This window comes from Silurus aristotelis (genome assembly GCF_946808225.1).
Source record: "Silurus aristotelis genome assembly, chromosome: 12".
In the NCBI taxonomy this organism is placed as follows: Eukaryota; Metazoa; Chordata; class Actinopteri; order Siluriformes; family Siluridae; genus Silurus; species Silurus aristotelis.
Genome location: NC_139585.1, coordinates 30040168 through 30047206, shown reverse-complemented (window position 1 = coordinate 30047206; position 7039 = coordinate 30040168). Strand labels below are relative to the sequence as shown.

The following is a 7039-nucleotide window of genomic DNA, read 5'->3' as shown; positions in this document are numbered from 1 at the left end:
CCGTTTTTAAGATGAAGCCTGGTGGTGGCAGCATCATGTTGTAGAGCTCTTCAATAGGCACTGGATGATATGTAGGAAGCTGAAGATGAAGTTCACATCCTAATCAACTAAGTAAAGATCACAGTCCTGGAATTTTCCAGTGAGAATTCAGAGCTGAAGGGGCTGAAGAGGGCTGGAGACAGATCTCATGGAAACTTTAACAACTCTGCAGGGAAGAAGAAACTCGCTCATTGGTTATTTCCATGCAATAGTAGTTTGTATGGGTGTACAAACTTATGCACACGGTGTCCTGTTGATCGATATTGAGTGTTTTTTTGCCGCATCATCGTTATTTTGGTTCAGTGGTTCACGTTTTGGTGGTTTCAGGTGGTTTTCAGTAAACGTGTGTAGATGTTCTGTAATCCCCTGTAGATGGACAGAGGGATGGACAGACAGCAGGGAAGAGAGATGGAATGATGGATGGATGGAAGGAAGAAAGGCGATAAATGCCGTAACTGCAGAAGGAGAAATTCTAGGTGACTTTGAATTACTGAGCTGTAGATACCACTGCCAAATCACTATTAGTGTGTGTGTGTGTGTGTGTGTGTGTGTGTGTGTGTGTGTGTGTGTGTGTGATAAGTGAAATAGTACAATGAACAAACAAACAAACTTAATATTAATTAAATATATGTGTACTGTATAAATAATATCGTAAATACAGAAATATATCAAACAAACAAACAAACAAACAAACACAAACAAACAAAACAAACAAACTTGTGTAACAGGAAAACATCTCTCTCTCATTCTTTCTATCTCTCTCTCTCTCTCTCTCTCTCTCTCTCTCTCTCTATCTCATTCTCCCTCTCTCTTTCTTTCTCTCTCTTTTCCCTTCTTTCCTCTCTCCCCCTACCTCTCTTCCTCTCCCCCGCTCTCATTCTCTCCCTCCCTCAGTCTCTCTCTCTCTTTCTCTCTCTCTCTCTCTCTCTCTCTCTCTCACACACACACACACACACACACACACACACACTCTCTCTCTCAGTATGAATGACAGAACTCCGTTCTACGCTCTGTAAGTACTTTATTTATTTATACACACTTTGTTGAAGATTTGTGTGTTTTTCTCGAACTCATCACACACACACACACACACACACACACACACACACACACACACACACACACACACACACACACAGTTCTTCATCAATAGCGCGGTCCGCTCTCGGTTCGAACTTCTCCACGGAACACACTGTCGGCGCGTTGCTCTGGGTTCTGTCCCTAATCGCACACTGGTACACTCGTTAGGACGCCTAAATGAACCCCCTGCATGATGTTCTGTTGGGCGGATTGAGTGCGTTATGACGCGGTTTGTAACGTGACCGCGCTTATGTGCGTTTCAGCAGTTTAAAAAGAAAACACAGAAATCATATTTATATTAATATCATTAAGTTTAATCAAAATGTTCATAATAAGGAAGTAAAACGAACAGAATTAACTAATTAATAATAAAAATCATTTATAAAACAGGTATTGTAATAAAGCTAGGTATAAAACAAACAAACAAACAAATAATAATAATTATAATAACGTGTTTATTTGTGAATATAATATTAATATATTTAAAAAGAACTTAATCTCAAATCCATTAGGTGGTAAATCTTAAGCCATATTGTGTATTAAACAGTTTAATTTATTGTTTTAATGTCGCTAACAATTTCCTGTCACTCCGAGCTAAATAGATTAGCCTCCAAGCTAACCTCGTTAATGAGCTAATTACATTACCGTCGCTTTAAAGGTAAATAATCCACATTAAGTTATTTTTACTCTCAAATATCATTAATATCTAAATCTTTTTGTTATTGTTGTAGTTTTAATGTCACGGTTGAGGATTTTCTTTAAGTTCTGAAATGTTTTCGTAATGTCCTGACAAAAAATAGCATCAATTAGCAAACGGCTAACCAGGTTTATTAAATAATTTATTTTGAATAAAAAGTGCACATATTAGTGTAAACTCACAATGAGTGAAAATAAGCTTTGTTATATTCTCTTTAATAAAAGTTGTTAGTTGAGCCTTTTAAAAAAGAGGTAATTCTTTAAATGTAAATAACCATAAACGAGTGTAAAGAAAGAAATGATTCTGACAGACATTTTAAAATAAATAACAAGATGAATAAATGTAGGAATTATTATAAAGTGTGTAGAAACCAACATGATCGAATCATTTCTGCTTTTCAGTGAAAATGACAGACTGAATTCACAGCCGCTGTACTGAGATTTCAGGTTCAGTACCAGTAGTTCAGGACAGAGACGATCTTCACGTGAAGGGACGTGTTTAGGTCAAAAACATTTGCAAACGAATTTGATTATATGTTAGTAAAGCATTTTCTCACACCGTTTATATGAAATACTGAAGTACTGAAATACTGAACTGCACGGTTTCCTGAAATGTAGAGAAAATTCAAGTGTACTAAATACTGAACTGTAGGGAATACTGAGGTGTAGGGAATACTGAACTGTAGGAAATACTGAACTGTAGGAAATACTGAACTGTAGGAAATACGGAGGTGTAGGGAATAATGAGGTGTAGGGAATACTGAACTGTAGGGAATACTGAGGTGTAGGGAATAATGAGGTGTAGGGAATACTGAACTGTAGGGAATACTGAGGTGTAGGGAATAATGAGGTGTAGGGAATACTGAACTGTAGGGAATACTAAGGTGTAGGGAGTAATGAGGTGTAGGGAATACTGAGGTGTAGGGAATACTGAACTGTAGGGAATACTGAGGTGTAGGGAATAATGAGGTGTGGGAATACTGAACTGTAGGGAATACTGAACTGTAGGGAATACTGAACTGTAGGGAATAATGAACTGTAGGGAATAAGGAGGTGTAGAGAATACTGAACTGTAGGGAATACTGAACTGTAGGGAATACTGAGGTGTACTGAATACTGAGGTGTAGGGAATACTGAACTGTAGGGAATACTGAGGTGTACTGAATACTGAGGTGTAGGGAATACTGAGGTGTACTGAATTTTGAGGTGTAGGAAATACTGAGGTGTATTTGATACTGAACTGTAGGGAATACTGAGGTGTACTAAATACTGAATTGTAGGGAATACTGAGGTGTATTTGATACTGAACTGTAGAGAATACTGAGATGTACTGAATACTGAATTGTAGGGAATACTGAGGTGTATTGAATACTAAATTTTAGGGAATACTGAGGTGTATTTAATACTGAATTGTAGGGAATACTGAAGTCTACTGAATACTGACGTACATAATTGTAATGTGTAATAAACACTGAGCTTTCTAACAGATTATATTTCACTCGTTATGGTTGACTGATGACGTCGTTCTTCTCTGACTGATTTGACTGCAGTGTACCGAGTCGGTGCTGAAGGCTCCATGCGACCAGGTTGCTAAATTGGCGGGAGACGAGACGAGACTAACCCAGAAGAGACCCTCTCTAAAGGTAAAGCTGCCAAAGATACCTTCAGTACATTTCTTTCTTTGACTCCCTCTGAGAAAATGTCCAATTTGGGACGGAGCCGGCATTCCTCTAAACTCTTTTTCAACGTCCTTAATCCCTCCGTTCCACGTGCACTTAAAACACCAGAGCTGCGTTTACAAGGTTTAGTAAACCGCAGACACACACACACACACACACACACACACACACACACACACACACACACACTGTAATAAAGTGCTGGTTTCAAACTTCCTGGAACAATTTAAATATTCTGACACATCTGCCATGACTCCACCCACAGACGCCGTGGACCGGTGCATGTTAGGGGGCGGAGCTAAGAAATTCTCCACAGTTCACATAAAAAACTCGTCACCTAGCTAGTTTTAGGTGTGGTTAAATAAGTGGGGGCATTGTGGATCTTAAACGCTATTGGCTGTTGGGTTCATTAGTTACAAATATATACAGGATCAACTCTCTTCTTTTTCCCTAGAAATTATAGATACTGTTGACAACTTTGTTCTTGGATATAGTGTGTGTGTGTGTGTGTGTGTGTGTGTGTGTGTGTGTGTGTGTGTGTGTGTGTGTGTGTGTGTTATTTCCATGTTTTTGTGAGGACCCTATATATTTCTATAAAACAAAAAACAAAGCTTGTTCCGAATTTAAGCTTTTATTTTGGAAGACAAAAGGGAAAGTTATTGTATATCAGTATTGTACGCACGTGTGTGTGTGTGTGTGTGTGTGTGTGTGTGTGTGATCACGTTTTTCTATTTACACGCTGTGTGGAGTCAAAACAAAATCCCCTTAACCTCCACCAGTGTCTGGATCTCATTACTCCTCCCCCCTCCCCAATCCTCTCTATCTCTCCATCTATCTCTCTCTCTCTCTCTCTCTCTCTCTCTCTCTCTCTCTCTCTCTCTCTTTCTTTCTCTCTTTCTTTCCATTCAGACTAAATAACAAGGGATCTTTATGGTGTGCTTTTTTTTTACTCTCAGCTGGGCATCAACGCCTCAATTCCACCCTTGTTTGGGGTACGTGTCGGATATTCAGCGCCCTATATGATATATGCCAGTGCTCCGTCATCGAGGGCGTGGCGTTTCATGGCATTGACGAAAAGCTGCCAATGTTTCCCAGAGGAAATCTGCTGCTGTCTGGTATTTTTCGATCAGGAAGTTGCTCATGTCACGTGTGGGCGTGGCCTTTCTGTACAATTGATACACACTTTTAATTTCAAACATTCTCAAGGATTCGCTGCTTTTCCTTTCAGCGTCGTTTCTCATTCGCACATATTTGAGGGCGTCTTATCTGCATTTATCTCATTCGTACAACTGAGCAGCTATGCGGCTAAGGGCCCTACTCAGGGGCCCAGGAGTGGCAGCTTGGTGTGGCTGGGATTTGAACTCACAGCCTTAACCACTAAACTACCACCTCTCTATTTAGGCATGTTGCAATGTTTACGAGGTGGTTTCAGAAAGTTTTAATGTTTTGTAACACGCCAACAGATGGCAGCACAAGACTGCACGCACAGTCACAGAGAGCACCGATTGCCTGCTATAGAGCTCTTGAACACTTCTGGGATTAATGTGAATGCTGATTGCACCCCAGGAACCTCCTCACCTCACCTACATCAGTATACCTCCTTTTTTTTTAAAACCCTCGTGGCTCCATGAATCTCCTCAAAAATCTAGTGGAACATCACCCCAGAAGAGTGGAGGCACACACACACGTTACTGTAGATACTGGGTTCAGTAAGGATAAGGATCTGATGGTTGGTCCAGTGCGATCGTCCTCGTCGTGATTGATCTCGGACGCTGCTAGAAAAGTGATTCATACTGGAGACCTGACTCATATCGCCCTCACTGAGGTTGTTGATCCCACAGGCGAGGTCAGAAACGCAGATCTCAGCTTCACTGACACACTCTAGCGATGTACATCCTCTCAGAACCACGCGCTGGACCTTCAGCGTTCTTCGACACTGCTATTGTTCTTCTAGCTCTTCTTCACAAGTTCCTCCAAGCATCTATTTATTTATTTATTTTGGCATAAGCATTGAATTTTGTCTGAATATTTTGGGTGGGATTCTGGACTTGAGTTTGAAGCCCTAATAAAATGAGTCAGCGTTATTGAACAGCTCTTTGTTGGAGAAGTTACAATTTGTATCCAGACCAACGCAGAGGTTCCAGGTTTAGCTTCCTACCTTTGCGGAAGTGTTGAGGATCTTTTGAGAGAAGCGATAGTGTGTCCTGTTCAAGGATAGACATGGAAAAGAGAGGTCTTTTTGAGGTCTGAAAAGGTTTAGATCTCAATAAAAAAAAAAAAGCCACCAATGAAATCATTTCTGATATGAAGTAGGTACTGTAGCAGAAGAGTGAGGAACGGTCCTGGAAAACATGGAAAATGCTAGAAAAATGAACAACTAGGTATTAGAAAGTGGAAGTAAGTGGGTAATTGGAGAAGTTCTAGAAAGATCTTCTAGTAGAACATTAGACCATTAAAATAAACATAGAACCCAGAAGGAATGATGGAAAACCATGACAAAGGGAGCAGAAATGAGGAGATAAAATGTAGGACAGGGAAGTGTCCCACTTGAGCTCGGTGTGTGTGTGTGTGTGTATGTGTGTGTGTGTGTGTGTCAGTGTCAGTGTAAATGATGTTGAGTGTGGAGGTTACTCAGCGTACTCTGTTTACTCAGCACTTTTATACTTACACACTTATATAAGACGCTGTTCCCACACACACACACACACACACACACACACACACACACACACACACTGCTCTCACACTTCTCACACCATGCACACCTCACACACTTCACACACACTCCAAACACACTCCTTAAACACACCTCACATTGGCATGTGGGTGTGACCTTGGTTTTATGTAGGTGGGCGTGGCCTTTGGGTGTAGGTCTGACCTTTGTGTGTATGTATGTGGGTGTGGCCTTGACATGTAGGTCTGACCTTGTGTGTATGTATGTGGGCGTGGCCTCAGCATGTATGTGTGACCTAGGTGTGTGTGTATGTGGGCGTGGCCTCAGCATGTAGGTGTGACCTCGGTGTGTGTGTGTATGTGGGCGTGGCCTCGGCATGTAGGTGTGACCTTGGTGTGTATGTATGTGGACATGGCCTTGGCATGTAGGTGTGACCTCGGTGTGTATGTATGTGGGTGTGGCCTTGGCATGTAGGTGTGACCTTGGTTTGTATCTAGGTGGGCGTGGCCTGTGCATGTAGGTGTGATCCTGGTGTGTATATATGTGGGCGTGGCCTTGAAATGTAGGTCTGACCTTGTGTGTATGTATGTGGGCGTGGCCTAAGCATGTATGTGTGACCTTAGTGTGTGTGTATGTGGGTGTGGCCTCGGCATGTAGGTGTTACCTCGGTGTGTATGTATGTGGGCGTGGCCTTAGCATGTAGGTGTGACCTTGGTTAGTATCTAGGTGGGCGTGGCCTGTGCGTGTAGGTGTGACCTGGTGTGTATGTACGTGGGTGTGGCCTTGGCATATAGGTGTGACCTTGGTTTGTATCTAGGTGGGCGTGGCCTGTGCGTGTGACCTTGTGTGTAAGGGTGTGGGTGTGGCCTGG

At 41.8% G+C, this 7039-nt stretch overlaps 1 protein-coding gene across 4 annotated transcripts in view; it reads left to right on the top strand.

Annotated features, from left to right (window-relative positions):
- The first annotated feature begins 977 nt into the window (after positions 1–977).
- LOC310734361 (gap junction gamma-1 protein-like) overlaps positions 978–7039 on the top strand; it is a 14038-nt gene continuing 7976 nt past the window's right edge. The window contains exons 1-2 of one of the 4 annotated variants that reach the window (XM_083556272.1): positions 978–1051; positions 3366–3458. The gene's annotated coding sequence lies outside the window, so the exon portion shown is untranslated. Of the gene's footprint in view, positions 1052–1708; positions 1778–2196; positions 2352–2942; positions 2988–3365; positions 3459–7039 lie in introns of those variants that run through there. The other 3 variants (XM_083556274.1, XM_083556273.1, XM_083556275.1) reach the window with 3 other exon arrangements.